This window comes from Sitophilus oryzae, unplaced genomic scaffold, assembly GCF_002938485.1.
Source record: "Sitophilus oryzae breed Bouriz unplaced genomic scaffold, Soryzae_2.0 scaffold_942_pilon_pilon, whole genome shotgun sequence".
Classification (NCBI taxonomy): domain Eukaryota; kingdom Metazoa; phylum Arthropoda; class Insecta; order Coleoptera; family Curculionidae; genus Sitophilus; species Sitophilus oryzae.
The window spans coordinates 1,427,463-1,448,277 of NW_022147575.1; the positions used below are offsets into that span (position 1 = coordinate 1,427,463).

Sequence of the window (20,815 nt, forward strand, 5' to 3'; positions counted from 1 at the left end):
GCATGCGCGGAACGCCGACCGTAGCGCTGCGGCGGCGGAATCGCAAAACGGTACTTACTTAAAAAACATGCCTCGTACTTGAAGTGCGTTTTTTGTTTGGAGCTTGAGCTTGCCAGGTCGAGTTAGAATACCAAAGTTGTCCAGATGATGGAAACTCCAAAACCGGAGTGGGCATGGTAGTGGGTAGCGTGGTGGGTAGTCTCCCTGGCCTGACAAGTAGAGATGAGCGATATCGTGATTTTTTAATCACACTGATATTTGTTACTGTGATTTTTTAATCAGTGATTTTTAAACGTGATGTGTTCACAGTTTCAATAACAATAACAAGTCTTGTCGCTCCGTCCCCGTTCCCAGTTAAGGCGTAATACTCAGGTGTTTATTTATATCTACTTTTCATTTATTTGAGACAAACAAATTAGGGTTTGATTCATTTATCCAGTATTCAGTCAAGTTGCATTTATTATCGGCTACATGCAAGGTTACAAGGTCGCGGGTTTGTTTTGTTTATTTAAGAATAATTGTTTTTCTAACCTCGAAAAATAAATAATTTTATTGCAGTGATCTCAAATCTCAAAGATTTAGCCGAGTATTCGTACGATCCGTACTTAAAATGTTAAAACATTAATTGTAGAATATATTAATATCAAATTTACATCAATAACTTCAAAATTAACGACGTACCTAAAATGTACCGTCACCGTTTATAGTTTTAAAAAAAGCGATATTAAACGAAAGCGAGGCGGCCGGCAATGGTAATCGGTATCGGTATTTCCATTTTGTTTATGTTATATTAGCTTTGTTCGGGTTCTTGTTATTACCGATTCTGAACCGTCCTAGAACTGTGATGCGTATGCGCAGAAGGAAATATGAAGACATTATTTCATTTGCGCATGCGCTGCAGAGTTCTAGGACGGTTCAGAATCGGTAATAACAAGAACCCGAACAAAGCTATTAAATCCTACTTAACGGATAAACAAGTCTGTCGACTTTTTGCTCGTTTGCATAGTGTGAAAATCACATATCAATTAACGCTTTCTTCTCAAAAAAAGTAACGATCGTGATATGTGATTTTTAAATATCAGTGAAAAAATCATAGTTCGTGAAATATCGCCCATCCAAGGATATATAGAATAAGGATATTCGACTGGCCCAAAAAAAACGTGCCGTATTTTGTCGAGGAAGACGATTTCGTCACGACCAATGGGCGTCGAGTATTTGAAATTGAAAACATATAAATTGACGGTAACCTATGTTTTTTTGACTCATTTCACTGACAAATGTGATGAGATTGTTATTGTAATTCTGTGATTGTAATTTATAGATCCAAAATCCCCAAACGTTTTTTGAATAAATAATTTATTTTAAAGTTATTTCCTAGAGGTTTGGTTTGGCCTTCTATATTCTGGTATTTGTCTACTAATAAATAATATCTTATTTTGTATTTCGATGTATGGAAATCCGCAAGTTTTGTATCTGAAGCCGCAAAGAAATTTCGCTCTATAGTGAGAAAAATGTTATATCTTTTTTAGACGCGTAGAATAACAAAATTTCTATTTCAGATGTTCTAAATGTGAGTGCTTAATGTCAAAAATTAAAATATATACTTGAAATATTTCAAGTTATACCCTTTGCCCTTTGGAAGTAAACAAATATTGAAGAAAGTGTTGTGCCTTCACAGAATTTAAATTGGCATTAGGAATAGATTTCCTTGATTTAGTAATAATATTGCTCATAGAAATTGATAATATACTATTTTATATTCACTCGTTCAAGTGCTGATCTATTTTTAAATTGAATATTTATGTAAGTATTATGTATAACACAATATAAATAATTTAAGGACATAAGAAGTTAAAATTTCAAGTGCCAATATTGATTATTTTTCCAGTTTTATTCAAATATATTGAAATTAATATGGAAACAAAAGTTCATAAATATTATTCTTAATAACAAGAATTGAGATTTGGGCATAAGTTTGAAAAGCCATGTCAGAAGAGTAGGATTAAAGACAAAGTATTAAGGTAACATATATTTACATAAAGTTTTAATAACACTGACAATTTTATTTGTTTATGTTTATTAATTAAAATTTAGTTGCAATTTATTTCATATTCTAATATTTTTGAGAAAATTTTACTTTTATACATACCTGAATATTATGCTGCTTTTTTATTTTAAAGTGTGCCGACTGTGCTGTTATTTTTATACTAATAATATTGTATACTGTAGGTATCGTATTCATATATAGTTATATATATATATATATATATATATATATATATATATATATATATATATATATATATATATATATATATATATATATATATATATATATATATATATATATATATATATATATATATATATATATATATATATATATATATATATATATATATATATATATATATATATATATATATATATATATATATATATATATATATATATATATATATATATATATATATATATATATAGATTTGCATTTTGACTTATACGCCTCCAAAATATAAACCTTGTAAACTCATAGGCCTCCAAAACCGGAGGCGAATTCGAAAAATCGGAGTCCAATACGTATCGCCATGTATAACAGTCGCAAGTTGTTTCAATGGTCCTAAGGTGTATTGTCACCAATTTTACCCTGGAGGCGTTTTGGTAGTCTACACACGCACAGTTACACAACGTAGTTCCGCATAATTCCACCACGTGGCGCTACAATCTTATACACATATACGCTAGGACAGTGTGTTGTACGGACTGGTCTCCATACAAAATTGCAATATTATGCCTCCGGAAAACTGGCAACATAGCTGGGAGGCAAATACGTATGTATATAATACCAATTTTAGATATACCTACTCAATTCGATATTTACCTATTTGCTTATTTGTGTAATACTGCATTTTCAAATTTTATATAAAGAAACTTTTAGTATAATAATTTGAAAAAAAAAAATAATACACTCATATGCAGAGAAGATTATACTATGTAATAATGGAACTTAAATGTTTAAAGACTTAAGGGTCTATCAACATTATTCATAATTATTATACTTAACTTGCTACTCAGAGGCGACATATTTTTGTGTCCAACAATTTACAGATGCATATTAATAGAATGTGGTAGGCAATTATTCAGTATTGAAAACTTAAAAAAACTTGTTTTTTATTTATTTTAGCCTACAGTTATTAAGTATAAACTTTCTATTCTCTGACCAATTTTGAATTATATGGTAAAATAATGTACAGCGTGATTCAAAATTGGTGCCTTGATCCAATATCAGAAATATGGTAAATGAATATGCAACATTGGTTGGCCTAAATATACCTTAACCAGTTTCCTTAGGATCTCAGGGACCTATTATATTTTTATTTTTTTCCTGATATTATTCTAAGTATAAGTTAAGTAAATCTAATTCTAGTCACTCTGTACATATTATTTAATACAAATGATACATTTATCTTTCTTTTAATTAAATTATCTCTAACTAATAATAACATAGCAGTAGTATAATTCTACTACCATTATAAATCTACTCCGGAACATTCTAAAATAGATTACATCATGATATTAAGTTTTGGTTTTTGTAAGAACCAAAGCGAGAAAAAATATATAAAACCGATAATATTATTAAAAACAATAAGCACTATATTTTCTTAAAAGTTTGTTTTTGATAGAACGTAGAGGATTTACATAAATTTTAACAGTGACGTAACTACCGGTGTTCAATGGTAGAGAATTGCATACCTAAAAATTCAGATTGACCGATTTGTGTACTGTAAAATACAAACTATAACCAAAAAGTAGAGATTTGCTACAACTACATACAGTACAGATATATTTATTTTCTCGTTATTCTACTCTTCAACATTACTAATTGGATTATGACACTTTATTATTGTTCGTTTCCTTAATTCTTACCACATAAAATATTTGTGCTGCTCAGAAGCTCAATTTAGTCGCAAAGCGTCTCTGAAATCAGCAACTTTTTGATTTTATGGAACAAATTAATGTAAATTTTGTTCAGAGTACAAGTACAAGAGGGATAATTGCAAAGAGATGTTCAAAAACTTAGATCAAGAACATTATAAGGTTTAAACCCTACGCGTTCGTCATCCAGACACGTTGTTATGTTAGCTTTAAGATCTAGGTACGTCGATGTACAGAAAGCGTTGACAAATATCATATTAACATCCAATGAAAACAAAATACTGAAGTCGATGAAAATATATTTATTACAACAACGTTAAAATACGTACGAGAAGTAATCATTTTTAATATTTTTTGGAAGTACTATTTTAAATCTCTCAGATGTGGTTTCAAACGTCTGAGAAACTATTTGTAACCGTCTTGAACTCCAACCCTAGAAATTCGATCAACTGAAAAATGAAACTTATAATCTTGCAACTGAGTGAAACAATACAGCACGATTTAGTAGTAAAAGAATAGAACGATAAGGTGCCCAGTGGCGTAGAGGTACAGGCTCTCGTCTAACAATCTCAAGGTGTGGGTTTGATTCCCACACCCGGCATTTCATCAGCCGACTATTTTTATTAAAATAAAAATAGTTTGGGTACCTAGGTCGACTCAGCCTTAAATGAGTACTTGGGATTCACAATCCTGAGGTAATAATAGGCGGTTGAAGCGTAGTGCTAGCCACATTACCTTCCTTGTATACCGAACGGCTCTAGTATAGCAAGCTGTACATTGCTACTCCCAAGGCGTTAAACGCTATATATGGGAGCTATTATTATTAGAATAGAACGATCAAAACTATATTTTAATGAAAAAAATAATCTAAATGTCCTCGAATCAAACAAAGAGTTTTTCGAATTAATGAATTTTAAACATTTTTTGTTATAATAAGTCAAATTAACAGATTTTCCGGTTTGTAGAAAATGAAAACTTTAAAATTTTAAAGAAATCTGTACTTTGCAACTATTGCGATGCAGCATTGTGACAGGAAGCAATAATGGTTCAGAACAAATATCTAGAAGACATAATATCAAAAATATTTCCAAAATATGTTTGTTTTTAATGTGTATGTAATTTTTTGCCTTTTGCTTTTTGCTTTTCTTTCAGAAAAATTATATATCAGGTATAATATAAAGAAGTGAAGACTTGAAGTAAGTATTGTCCTAAGTGCCAAAATAATTATTTAATTTAATTAATCTATCATAGCAATAATTGCTTTTCTTTCAGAAAAATTATATACTAGGTATAATAATATAAAGTGAAGACTTGAAGAAAATAGGTTAAAAAATTGAAGAAATTTGGTTAATTGATATAAAATATGCATCAAAAAAAGTTTTTAAAATTATAATGCAATAGTATTGCTATAAAAAGACCAAAAGGGCAATGAAACGTGTAAGAAAAATTGCTGCAACTTTTTATCATCCTCTTTCGTTCTAACAATCTAAACTAATCATAAGCATAATAGCCACAGGTACCACCCTTCAGACATTTTATAAAGGTACTTCCTGAGGACCGATTCTGTATACATATTTCCTGTCTAGTGACTCATCAATCGTATAGGGAAATTGGAACAACTTTCGTTGTACGTAATCAATGACACCATTCGTCGTCTTATGGAGTTTGCTGGTGGTCGTATTATGATGTGCAACGAAAGTTATTTTAATTTCCCTATATACAAATAGCATAGGCTAGACAGAAAATTTCTTGCTACGAAGCTTACAGAATCCCACTGCTGTTTTTTTTTTATAATATCTGTGTTATAGTAAACAATCAAGAAGTAAAGTATTCAAAATATTTTTCTTCACAAATGCATTTACCGACGCATTTACAATGCTTTTTCAATACATTTTTATCAAAGCCACATAATGATTTATTGTCTTGTATTTGACTGTTGGAAGAAACATAAGTAATATAATATCCAGAATATTTGCGAAGAATTGTAATTAGTGTAAGAAAACGCAAACGATGCAGCGCTCCGCTTACGTCAACGCCAACGTGCATGGGACCTTGTCGTAGACCCATTAAGATTATTTGTTTATGTTAGGATTTCGGAGAGAGACTGGCTGAGGAATAGGGAGGGCAGTCTATAGACCGACATTGATTGTACCATACGAATATTTCTGTATTCTGTTACGTTCAATTATTATATTAAAATACTGTTATTTAAAAGGTATTTCAATAATAAATAACCCATAAGTCTTGCATTAGAAAAGACGTTTATTATTATTAGGATCCTTAACTAACTAATCATCTCAGTCACTTTTTATTGAATCCAGATCTGTATCCGGAAAAGAACCATGCGCGACACTACTTGTTTCACTTGTGTAGCTAGAGTCTACAAGGAAATTAAATAATTATATAACTTGATTATTTTTTATGAATCTTATGTAAAAGGAATTAATGTAAAATTTCATACCTATTCATGATCAATTTAACAAAACAAACTCTAATACAAAATATTTAATCATGTAAATAATCAGAGCCCAGAGCATCACATCAAAAATATATAAAAATGTCTTGAAAAGACGGGTGGAGTTGATTTCGAGGAATCGCCTAGTAAAGATTTAAAAATAGCTGAAGGTCGCCAAATCGGTCTTTTTGCATTGCATCTGCGAGCGTTAGAAGCGGCAACACTGTCGGAGGCAAATACGAGCGAAGCCCTTATAATCTTATACAAGTAGGTGGCTAGTTAGACACTTTATATTCGGAGACGTATTGCATTTAAAAGTTTAGCGAAAAACTGTATATATAATTTCTATAAATTTGTTACCCCTCATGGGGAATTTAGAAAGCTTATCAATTATCGTCCCTATATATACCAAATATGAATAAAAAAACGTAATGGATATGGTGGAGGCTTGGGTGCCTGTATTTCATATGGAGGCCAATAAGATACGTATGCACGTATATATATATATATATATATATATATATATATATATATATATATATATATATATATATATATATATATATATATATATATATATAATATATATATCAGTAGTATAGATACTTACTTTCTTTCTATGCGTACTTATATCCTTTATAGTCTTTCTAAGTGCATATAATACTACTTTTTTAAGAGAAGGCAGTTTTTAATAATCTATTGTTAATTCCCCTAATTCTGTGTCCCCTGGTTCTGCTATACAACAATTATATATTTTTTTATCATTACTGATTTTAAAAGTTTCTTTTCAAAGAATTTGACCATATATTTTTTTTTCAGAGTAATTGGGCTGTTCCTGAACAATATTGAATATAAATATTCAAAAATATGATAAACTGCATATCCTACTAAGTAGATCAATACCAAAATTCCATTAGAGAAATAAGTTAAAATTATGTTTTACTTGTATAATTTTCTTGCTATTTGTCCACCATTATTTGTGACTTAGAAATTAAATAGTCAAAAAGAATTTAGTACCAGTTTTTATTTCCCAAAAAAATTAATTGTTAAATAATTACATATTGCTTAAGATACAGTATATTATATTGTGTTTATAGTTGATAATTCTAGTTCTTAGTTGTTTATAGTTGATAATTAACAATATTTCTGATGTTAGATATTATATTAGATAAAAAATTTAATTACCAACAGCTACCTACCTATGTAGCTGCAGATTATTATATTGTGTAGTAGGTACTGTATAATTCTTTAGTTCAAGAAACAAATATCAGTACAAGTATATAACCAAAAAAATGTTGATGCAAATTCTTTGTATAACATACGTACCCCTATGGTATTCAACTTTTCATTGTTCTTTTAATTAGATACACAATAAGCACATTAATTCGTTTATTAAACAACCAAAACTCTAACTACTTAAATTCACAATATAAATATCACAATAAATGTATAAGCTTTGATCAATTCCTATTATTAATACCTGACGACTTCATACTTTATAACTACCAATGGCTATCCTACTAACACACTAGCCAACTAATAATAAATCTGTTCTAAAAAAATACAACATAAAGACATCGTTATTGCAATAATATAGAAATATATTCCATGTATCATTAACTACCTAGGTATAAATACAATACCCACATCTTCTTTTACGCGAATAGTGCGTTAGGAGGCAGAAATATTGCCTGCATTGTACATCGTACAAATTGGCTAGAATTTATTAATATCCATTGCAAACATTTCTCTTTCAAAGGGTCTAAATGTTTTGTCTTTTTACTGTGTCCCTGTAATATGTTATCAATTAACAACAGTTATCAAATATGACCTGGACAATAATAATTGTTTTAACTTTTTTTCAAACTAAACTCTTTAAACAAACTATATAAATAAAATTTATCTCATAACCTAACTTGCTGCTAGAATTTCTTTCTTGTTATTCTATGTTCCTGTATTGTTATTCTTCACATTATCAATTTCTATGAGCAATATCATTACTAAATCAAGGAAATCTATTCCTAATGCCAATTTAAATTCTGTGAAGGCACAACACTTTCTTCAATATTTGTTTACTTCCAAAAAATGTCAAAGCATATAACTTGAAATAATATATCAAGTATATATTTAAATTTTTGACATGCACTCACATTTAGAACATCTGAAATAAGAAATTTTGTAATTCTACACGTCTAAAAAAGATATAATAACATTTTTCTCACTATAGAGCAAAATTTCTTTGCGGCTTCAGAAACAAAACTTGCGGATTTCCATAAATCGAAATACAAAATAAGATATTATTTATTAGTAGACAAATACCAAAATATAGAAGGCCAAACCAAACTCTAGGAAATAACTTTAAAATACATTATTTTTTCAAAAAACGTTTGGATCTATAAATTACAATAATAATCTCATCACATCTGTCAGTGAAATGAGTCAAAAAACATAGGTTACCGTCAATTTATATGTTTTCAATTTCAAATACTCGACGCTCATTGGTCGTGACGAAATCGTCTTCCTCGACAAAATACGGCATATTTTCCTACATAGCCCGCTATAGGGAGATGAATATCCTTCTTCTATATATCCTTGCGCTCATCTCTACTGACAAGCTTTAAACATAAAATTCGGACATAGACATAAAGCAGATGTAGGGCTGCAAAATGTTTTTCATAATAATCATCTTGTGTTTCCTTTTTGTTCTTCAACGGTTGGAGACTTTAACCACTCAGTGATTCGTTACAATATTGTACATTTTTCAATTTCTCAAATTAATCCAATTTTTTAGACTCATCTTTTAAATGAAAATCCGAATGAGTTTCCATTTTCACGCGCTTTCAAACTGGACAGGGATAATTTTAAGGCTCTTCTCTTTTTTTCTATTAGGGTCTGTGGAAGATGGATGGTACAGGATTGAACCGTGGAAAACTGCCACCTGAGAACATTTTAAAAGGACAGTGAGGGATTTTGTATATAGAAGGGAGGTTGGATTTAAAAAAATGTACGCGTATCAATTTAAAGATTCATGATTTTTTACAATAGTCTGTATATTAAATAGGAAATTATATGACACTGGTTTTATAATTAATATACTTTTAGCACTGGCAATGTGATTTATTATTCACACTGACAATTTTATAACTTTTTTATCTGGCTGCCGATGCCGATACCCGTTGCGTATACAGGTGCGTATTCATTAAGGTGCGTATTCATTATCTGAACGAACGAACGAACGAATGAAAGTGCGGTATATTTAGACGGGGACCGAACGCATGCGGCCGTTCGTTCGTTCGTTCGCTCGACCATCCGTTTCGAGTCGGTACATCAAAGGCGTTCGCCAACAAATGCCTCCGGTCTTCTCGTGCGGTCCTATCGTGCGGTCCCCGTCCATACCACTAGCGTACATTCGTTCGTTCGTTCGTTCGTTCGGATAATGAATACGCACCTTTATCCGAACGAACGAACGAACGAACGAACGAACGAACGAATGGAAGTGCGGTATATTTAGACGGGGACCGAACGCATGCGGCCGTTCGTTCGTTCGTTCGCTCGATCATCCGTTTCGAGTCGGTACATCAAAGGCGTTCGCCAACAAATGCCTCCGGTCTTCTCGTGCGGTCCTATCGTGCGGTCCCCGTCCATACCACTAGCGTACATTCGTTCGTTCGTTCGTGCGGATAATGAATACGCACCTTACTACTGCGCATCGGAAGAAGATCCTATATTTTTTATTAATTTAGTCCTATAAATACTAGTATTGAATATAAATCGAACATGTCTCCATAGCGCAGGGCGTAGAGTTTCCGACCACGAACCGAAGATTCAGAGTTCAAATCGGGGTCAGGTCAAAGACTTTTTTATTTTATTTTCGTTTATATTCTGATAGTAAAGTATTAAACAATTCTGGTAATAAAAAAAACAAATATTTAATACTTTACTATCAGAATATAAACGAAAATAAAAATAAAAAAGTCTTTGACCTGACCCGGATTTGAACTCTGAATCTTCGGTTCGTGGTCGGAAACTCTACGCACTGCGCTATGGATGTTCATTTATCATGAACATGTTCGATTTATATTCAATACTAGAATTTAAAGGACTAATAAAAACATAGGATCTTCTTGCGCAGTAAGGAACGCAACGTTTACCGGCAGCCAGACGGACCGCATGCTGAGAGAGAGCATAGTAAAAGATGTATCAAAGAGCCAGACGTCTTAAAATACTTGTTTTTCCGACGTTGCTAGCTCTCGTACTATAAGTCTTCTGGTGATTTCTGGTAGTAGAGATCCCGAGCTATGTATTAACTGTCCCAAATGTCGCAATATTCTTCTACTGTTTCTAAAAAATACTAAATGAATTCATCAATGCCATAAAAACTGTTTTTCTAGAAACGCCAAAAATGACAAGGTTCGCGAATCGATAGCAATGTGCAAAGTGACACTTTTTCATTTTCCTGTTGTTAATATAATAGAAGAAATAATTACAGCTGGGGTTGAACCTTTGGTGTTACACAGCAAAAATAAAACACTAAATCAGTACAATACACCAAAACACTTTTAATTTTACACTGGACCACGTTTCGCTAACCATGTCTGCCATCAGCAGATGATCAAGACTGAGTCTTGAGGTATATTTATTTATATATCTGTACTAACTATATTTTTTTCTATAATACATAATTTTAGATATAACTATTTCCAGCAAAAAAAAATCTTGAAAATAGTTAACTTTGGAAGCGCAAACAAAACATAATTTTACTCATCAGTAGATCTGATATTGCCTATTACACCAGATATGGTATCGCTCCGCCAGCAGTTTTTAAAGGTTAGGTCATTGTCTACCCATATGTTACATCCAAATAGATAATACTTGGCTATATTTTCGAATTTCGCGTATATATATTTATATCTCTCTCTGCAATATAATGGGCCGCTCCATTAATATTTATCTGTTATTTTAACATTTACGCCAAAAAAATTCATTTGATTTTAATAACCCCCTAAGCGTTTCCCTGCAAAAGGAAAATTCGATTCTTCCTGCAATTTTTGCAAAAGCTTTCTAATTGTGGGGACGAGTTTGAATTCGAGATAAAATCTATTTATCAAATTCCTGACCACTTCGAAAAAGTCGTTGAGCTTTTCGACAGCAGTCTCACGTGGTCGTTTCTTTCCAGAGAGGATATCATTTTATCGGGGTTAGTTTTCAGCCTTTTTTTTATCTTCTGTGTGAATTTTTTTATAGCCGATACGCTAACTCCGGTATAAAGAAATATCCGCTCAAGTTTACGTTTAAGCGGCAACTCAAGCGAACTCTCTGTAGCTTCTTCATCGCAAACCCTATTATGAACACAAGGAAATACACCAAATGAGATTTCATCCACGTTATTATTAACTTACCTATATAAATTAGCTATTATTTCTCTTGTCTGACTATGTAGCGTCTTACCCTTAACAAATTTATTCGTTTTAAAACACAAATATACGATCAAACTTGATATTAATAATTAAAAACTACGAACGAAAAACATTATAACAAGATAACAAAACAATAAAACACAACTTAACTATCAAATATACTAAAAATATAGGAATAAAGTTTAGGATAACCGGTATAAAATAATGAAATAAAGTAATAATGATCAAAAAAATGACACCGCCACTGGATATTTCAATAGTATTCAATATTCCTACTCTTTTCAGAAGAGACCGTGAAGTTGGGGATAAAGCAAGCGAATAGGAAAGGCGTAAAAGCCATGGCAACCGCGTGGTAACAAATCCTGGTGACGTACTCGCCAATCATGTTCGATGAATAGGTGGCCATGCGCGGCGATGCCGGTTTGCCAATGATATCGTTGAAAATCTTCAACTTTCATATTAGGCAGATTATACAGAATGAAAGAAATAAGTTATTAAATAAAAACATATCGAACAATATGAACTACGTTAAAATTCCTTAGTAATATACGTCAGAATATATGCTAAACACATTATATATAATAAAAATATATTAAATTTATAGTTCATGTCTGGCAATTTTGCAATTTTATAGATAAACGTGGCAATATCGATTTTTTTTTCTCGCATTCCTTCCGTAGCTACAGATCCGCTGGTCAAACAGTAAAAGATGTATCAAAGAGCCAGACGTCTTAAAATACTTGTTTTTCCGACGTTGCTAGCTCTCGTACTATAAGTCTTCTGGTGATTTCTGGTAGTAGAGATCCCGAGCTATGTATTAACTGTCCCAAATGTCGCAATATTCTTCTACTGTTTCCTAAAAAAATACTAAATGAATTCATCAATGCCATAAAAACTGTTTTTCTAGAAACGCCAAAAAATGACAAGGTTCGCGAATCGATAGCAATGTGCAAAGTGACACTTTTTTCATTTTCCTACGTTACCATACACGGCGCGAAGTAATGCGCGAAATGCCTATTTCGCACACTGCATGTATAGTTCAGTAATATTATGGCTCAAATTGCGATATATCCGACAAAATTCATCAAGTTTTCAAAATTGGTGGAAATAATCAAGACATCATATATATTAATAAACTGAAAAGTTCCCACCCCTAAATAGTGTGCGTCATCCCCCAGGACATCGTTTCTACCCACATTTTTAGTTTTTTTAAATAATCTCGACAACGGTGCAATTCTCGACAAAAATACCTACTTAGAAAATTGTTCTTCATAAAATTCTCTATCAAAAAGATAATTACACTTTTTTTCTAAAGTTAATAATAAAGTGGCAAATAGGGCGCAAATATAAGGGTTGGTTATGACTAGCACTATCTGCAGTTCAAGCCATAATTTAAAGTTTAATGTTTAATGCTAACAAAAAGCAGTAACCACTAAATTACACTTAGAATTTTAATATACGTTTTTCTCTCACACTCCTCTACCCCTATAAAATGGGTGATTTGTACTTATTTCCACATCACCCTAGAGGTAAAGTATTTGATGCGTTTTTTTTTAAGTGGTATCCCCTGTAGCATAATCCATTAATTATCAAATGTTAAAGATGGGATTTTATTTAAAAGTTTAAAAGTGCGTCGTGCAAATCGTGAAAAGCCGATATCTAGTTTGAGCAATACAATGAAAATGAATGGCAATGATGTTCAAGTTGATTTAACATTACTATTTCAAAGAATTATTGCACCGTTCAGCCTGGAGTTAAAAAGTGCTTTAGTTTCGAATTAGCTGCAGTACATCTTTCTCATTTCGATGCGAAAGGCCTAATGAGGAAAACTAATAAAGCAGCTTTATAGATTGTCAATAAAGTTCCAGAACGAGACCATATTTTGGAAAACAGCGAGTTTGTCATTGATGGAGGATATTTGCTTCGCCGCGTAATATGGCCAGACATTTAACATTGTATACAACGCTTACGTTAGTTACATTAAAAAACATTATGGGAATAGAGTAACTATCGTGTTCGATGGTTATATGGAAAATGCAAACAGCATGAAGAGCCTAGAAGAGAGGCGGCTACTTCAAAGAATCTGTCCTCAAATTATGTTTGACGAGAATACTGTTGTCTTGGAAACTCAGCAGAACTTCCTAATTAATTTGTTTAACAAAGAACGTTTAATCACAGAACTAGTAAACAAATTTAGGAAAGAAGGTATAGACGTATTTGTTGCTGCGGATGACGCCAATTTATTTATAATTGAAACTGTTATAGAAAAATCTAATAAATGCGATACAACTGTTATAGTGGGGCAAGATATTGACCTGTTAGTTCTTCTTATTGCACTTTCTCTCTCTCACAAAGATATCAAATTTTTAAAAGAAAAACAGGGTAATACTTGCAAAAGGATTTACAGTTCTCAAGATTTATAATCCGCAACTTTATTATATATACCTTTATACTTTACCTCTAGGGTGATGTGGAAATAAGTACCTTCCAATAATCACCCTTTTTATAAGGGTCGAAGAATGTATATTAAAATTCTAAGTATAATTTAATATAATAATATAATAATTTTCAATTAGATTGAACTGCAGATAGTGCTAGTCATAACCAACCCTTATATTTGCGCCCTATTTGCCACTTTATTTTTAACTTTAGAAAAAAAGTGTTATTATCTTTTTGATAGAGAATTTTATGAAGAACAATTTCTTATATAGGTATTTTTGTCAAGAATTGCACCGTTACCGAGATTATCTAAAAGAACTCAAAATGGGGGTAGAAACGATGTCCTGGGGGATGACGCACACTATTTAGGGGTGGGAACTTTTCGGTTTAGTAATCTTCATGCTATCCCCAACATACCTACCAATTTTCAAAACTTTCTGAATTTTGTCGTGTTTAAATCGTAATATTACTGGATTAGTAAATTATATGGGATTTTGGAATTTTGATTTTTGGAAAATGAAGAACTAAATCATAACTAATTATTTATTTCGAAATATTCAAAAATAAACAAATAACAAATATCAAACTTAACACTAATGCATATTCTAGTTATTATTTACAATATTAACATTAATAGTACAACCAGTACACGAACAAATATTTAATCCCAAACTAGATAGTTCTGATTTTGCTTGAGATATGGGGGTTTTGGGACTTGAGACACTATCCAATTTTGGTAAAGGTACTTGATCCCGGTATTTCACACTCTGAAATTTTATTTGATATTTGAATTTTAGTCTTGATAGGATCCTCGACGTATCCCTCGGTCACTGTCGAAGATTTCCATCCTCCGTGGCGCTTCAAACTAAATATATCACTCCCTCCATTAGCAAGGAGTGTGACCGAGGGGTGTCTCACTATTGGAATTACATGTACATTTTCTTGGCAGTCATTGGCATTCTTATGGCAGTCATTGGTAGTCTTATGGCAGTCGCCTATAATAATTACATGGCAGTCATAGGCAGTCTTCTTCATAGGCATTGGCAGTCGCTTAGCAGTGGAAGGATATTTTGGCAGTACGTGTACATTTTTTACCCGAGTGAGACACCCCTCGAGTGTGACTGAAGTTCTCCGGAAACAATGCCCAGTGTAGGCCTCATAATCTGACAGCTTCAAGTGTTTTGCTATCATGCTAGGCATATCTTACTAATAGAATTTATGCCAACCACCAGCACGAAGCACCAGAAATATGCACCGAAGCACCAGGAATACCAAGTATTAAAACGACCTAAAAGGAAATCGATGACGATGTTCAGTAATAAAAAAAACATACATTCCAAGCTCACGCTTTTTTTTTCGAAGCAATAATATAATAATAATAATTTTTAGGGATATCCCGATTTTAATGTTTGTAAAAAAAATGTTTGCAACTCGTGCGCGAACTACTTTGGTGATCTCGACAAATTTTTCAACTCGGCTACGCCTCACAGTGGAACGAGCTTATGGGAGCGGTTGGACATGAGGTTTTCTTCTCAGCACTTTTAATCCAAAAGACGAAAAAATGATTTTTATATACCGTAATAATGTATAAACAGAACAATTTTAAATTTTAATGAAAGAAAGTGGTTGGCTCATTACAAACCATCCACAGGGTGACCAAACTTTGCCAAACTGTCGTGGAATGTTTTAGTTTTAATCTTTTTAAAAAGAAATAGCGTTAGATTTTCCCACTGAGATCTAGGACTACTGATACCGTGTTATAAATATATGGTAATTAAGGGCTTATTTTCCTATTTAATATAATTTTGCTAATATCTTCGGTTTGAAAAAAGATATCAAGATGCGGTTTTCACTGACTTTTTAAGCTTTCATTGCTCTTTACTATCAGCTAAAATTACATATATTATCGCATTTTTTTGAAAAAACGCGCAATGTTTGTTAATTGTAAGACAGCGCCCCGTAGCGTCTACGTTCAAAAGCTTACTATTATTTTTTATAAGGTATAATATAGAGTAAGAAACGCTATTTTAAATGAGCCCCCGCTAGTTGGATTCCGTCCATCCAGTCCGGAGTTATTAATATTTAAATAAAAATAGATCTAACTTTCCCCCACCACTTTATTTTGGCATATAACTGCATGGCTAAAAGAAAATATTCAGAATTTACTGAAGATTATGAAGCTATTATTTATACTACCCTTTATCTAGGCAAAATTGTGTAAAAACTCCATTTTCTTATTTTTTATAGCAGTTGTGCCCTCTAGCGGCCATTCTACAAACTTGAAAATAATTTCCAGCAATTTCTCATGGCCTCTTTAGTTATGAATATTTTTTTCCGCCGGCCTCACGGCTAATACTTTCCGAGATATAGCCGAAAGCTATTCTTAGTCGGACACCCTGTACAATTTATTATAAGCAAAGAATATAACAGTAAATCAACGCACTAGAATATTTTTATTACAAATAAAAAAGCTCAACACTGCACTTTAACCCGCTTTCTTTTTCCAACAGTTTATAAGTTTTCCATATATTTGTAGCACCCTGTATCTGTTTTTGATTTAAGCGTCATTTTGTATTTATCCAATTAATAATTAAATATTAATAAATTTATAAAAAAATAAAGATAATTTGACTCTAAAAATTTTAAATTAATTTATTGGAAGTGAAAACTTTTTTGATTTTAGTATATCATGTATTAGTAATATATAAAATGAAAATGTTTAGAGGGGGGGCAAGCTGGCAAGATGTTAAATTAGTTTCGTTATTAGAAAGGCTTAATCTACCTTGTGACATATATAAAGTCTTGGCCAACTTTGGCCATTTTTTTATTTTTCTACATACACATTTTTTTGCTACTAAATATAGTATTTAGTAGCAAAAAAATGTTTATGTGTCTCTTATATACAATTATTGTTCTCCCAAACTTTTGTGACTATATATATATTTCTTATTTTAAAGTGAAAACAATCCTTTGCACTAATATGTATGGTTAAAAAAAAGTATTAATGTCTTTGCCACTTTTTATAAAACTAGGTTGTTTCACAAGAAATGAACACCCTAATTAAGTCAGTGTAATATCTTCATTTGAAACTTTTCAAACAGACATATAATTAAAAATATTTTTTTGAGTTGGATAAAATATAACGGTCTGGACTTTAAGTAGTTAAAATCTTCTACCAAAATTATTTAATTTAAAATTTTATTTTTAAGTCAGTGTCCAACATTTTATATCGAGTCTTTCCACCGTGCGCCTCGTTAAAGAATTCAAGTATCGATCACCAGAGTAGCATTTCGCGCACTAGATACAGAAATAACTATTAAATGTTCTTTAAATATATGGAATTTAAAAAGACAGAGAAAAAAGAGTTCGGTGTCGCTTATAATTAAGCGGTCTTCGTGACAGTGGATGAATATTTTCCGTACCGCGTTTTATATCGTAATAATTTAAGAGGCAAAGAGCAGACGCCTAAGCGAATCCACTCTTTCCATCTATCTAATTATAACGCGCCCGTCCACATTTAACACCGCCTCCAATTAGATGCGCTCGTATTTCATCGGCGGCGTCGCGACGCCTTCTGATCCGTCGCGACGTTAGACGTACTGAAATATCCGATAATAATGGCCTTTCAGTCCATTTTTTTGTGCACTCTGCAAGGTGCTACAAATTCGAGGTACGAGCATTGGTATCTCGGTAACCGTAGTAGGCACGAACATGGTTAAATTGAGGCAAATTTGCCCCCTGTTTGGGATATTCACTAAGATGCCATCAAAAAAGTTTTAAAAATTTCAAGGATTGCAGAGTTTTTTTGAAAAACGTATTTTTTTGAAAATTTTACACCTCTACTTTTCAACCAATAACATAATAATAATAATAACTTTAATGTTGACTAGTTACCATGGCAACTGAAAAAATTTCCGGAAATTTTTTCGAGGCGCCACGAAACTTTAGTGGAAATTTTTTGACAGTTGAAAAGGTAAACATAAGATCTACAATCATAATGTGAATGAACTACAATGTCTATATATTGAAATATTACCCATTTGAGTTTTAGCATTTGATGTAACTAATTAAAAATATAATAATATTTGTTAATATTATTAACAAATTGAAATTATTTTAAAATGTCATGTTGGATTAATATTTTTTTTTCAAATTTAGGTGTGAAATTTTCTTACCGAATACCACGCAAGCTTAAATTATTCCTGGAAATTTTCTTTCGGGCACGAATATTTTAGGAAAATTATCCCTCGTCCTCGACTCGGGATAATTTTCAAAATATTCGTGCCCTCAAAAAAATGTCCGAAAATAATTTAAGCTCTTGTGATATTATAAGTGAAAATTAATTTGATTTTTTTCCTGTCGTTAATTTTTTGAAAATCAAAAAGCTAATTGCACATTCTCATAGCCACTTTATTAGAACTATCTGATAGAATATTTAGATTTTCAAATTATCTGATAATTTGGGAGATACAGAGGCCAACTTAATTTTTTTAAATACGGACCTGCATTTTTTATTTGAGGCTTTGAAAGTACTCGGTCTCCTGATTACAATGATGCCACGCTTAATTTTTTTTGTTTCGGACATTTCAACACAATTTATTAAAACTAATTTCAACTTCGGCTCTGTTTTTTTTAATATTTAATCGATTCATCGTTACAATAATTATTAGCTTTCAATCTGACATGACGTGGGGAAAAACATTTAATACGGAAAATCAAATGCAATAAAATGATAATAAATAATACAAAATAAATAATATAAATATAATATATCATCGGATCTGTTCAAAGAGCTATAAATAAAATTGAACGAAAAATAAATTTGTGCAATAGTGCCCTTTCGAACATGTAGATCATTAGAAACTAGTTTGTAGAAGTTGATTTTATAATAACTACGATTAATATGATGCATATTATTAGATCGCACACTGAGATTTCAAATTCACAATAAAAAAAAATTAAAAATAATATCTTTAAATTGCTGACCTGAATATTATTTATTTGAATCTTTCAATTGGCTCGATTTTTTACGTAAAAAAAGTGATAAATTCAGGAACATTTTATTTCTTTAAATTAATCATAAATTTTTCTTCGAAAAAATGATGATAAAACTGTTTCTGCTGAACTTTGAGCACAAAAACATTTCAAATTTATGATTTCAGTCTAATAACAATTTAGTCAACATATGTTTAATTTATGTCAGTGACGACAGGTATTGATAAATTTCAATTCCAAATATCTCGAGAATCATTACCCGTAGCGATTTTTACCAAGAGACCTTTTTTACGTAAAGAATGTCGTAAATGTATATTTTTTTACTCAATAGTTTTATACAGGTACGGACGAAAAGTTATTACTCTTTAAAACAGTTAAAACACATATAGGTGGCGCCCCCTACCAATAGGAGTCATATTGACATCAAAATCAAATTTATCATATCAAAAAACTCCAGAGACCAATTTTCATTCAAATATTGACGTTACTTCAGAATTTATTTGAAAAAAATCGAAATATAAATGAATTTTCTACACCCTGTATCTCCGAAACTAAGCATTTCAGGACATACATTTATACGAACTTTTTTACTTATTTTGATCTGCAGAATATGCTGCCGAAGTTTCCGGAATACAGTTCGGACCACCCTGTATAAAATTTAGAACATTTTTTTTGCAAAAAACCTCATGGGCATGTTTCTGGGTCTACTAGTTAAAATACTAGCAGTTATTTCTGGAACAAACAAGATCTTGAAATTTTCAGAGACTTTTTGGTATTCCCAAGTGGTATTTCCGAATATCTGGCAAACTGATTGACTTTTCGCGGTTTTGCTAAGAGACAGGTATAAAAATTCAATAGGATTAATCGAAAATTTCAATTCCTCTGGAGGAAAATAAACGAATTTTCGGCCTTAATAAATCATTCATCGCATTTGATGGTGGAAATTTTAACGCTACCGTTGGTCCGGAGGTCGAATCGATTCCGGCAGCGCGCTGGCTCTGCGGAACGAAAATTGCATTATGGACCGTTAGAATTGAATTTTTGATTACGTGCCTTCGGGTCAAGTCAATTTTCTAATTCGTTCAGATTGAATCGGACGTATTATGTCGAACGGCCACGTATATAGCTCCAAATTGACCAACAGAAAATTACTAGGTAAAGTTGCTGCCGGTTTTGTATACCGGGTGTCTCAAATCGAATCAAATTGGGTTAAACTGGCGTGTATTTAGGCTGTATTCCGTTGCAAAACCAGGCGAACCATACCGGTCAACTACGGTAAAGAGCGCTTTTATGCATTTTTAATGTACCTATTACTTTATTAATAAACTGTTAAACTCGTTAGACAGCTCAAGTGAAGATTTGCAGGTCCAATATTAAAACAGATCAATAAAAAATAAACAAATCTAATCAATATTTATATTTTTGTAGCTTACAAAACATTCACGATTACTTGCTGTCTTGTTTTTCATGTTTTCTTTAAATGTTCCTGACTTTAAGAAACAATATGGCTGCAAGATAAGTTTAAATGGTCCTAAAAAGTCATTCTATTTAGTTAATGAAATTTATTTACCTT

At 31.7% G+C, this 20,815-nt stretch overlaps 1 protein-coding gene and 1 long non-coding RNA gene across 7 annotated transcripts in view; one reads left to right on the forward strand and one right to left on the reverse strand.

Moving 5' to 3' along the window:
• Positions 1 to 20,815, forward strand: part of LOC115890988 (teneurin-m) — a 572,779-nt gene that overhangs the window by 96,892 nt on the left and 455,072 nt on the right. The window lies entirely within an intron of this gene.
• On the reverse strand, positions 7,398 to 8,479 carry LOC115890990. 2 transcript variants are annotated; one of them, XR_004051732.1, is made up of 2 exons: positions 8,039 to 8,479; positions 7,398 to 7,944 (listed from the first exon to the last, which is right to left on the reverse strand). It is a non-coding gene; the product is annotated as an uncharacterized LOC115890990 (long non-coding RNA). The 2 variants fall into 2 exon arrangements; XR_004051731.1 differs by having other exon boundaries at positions 8,016 to 8,479.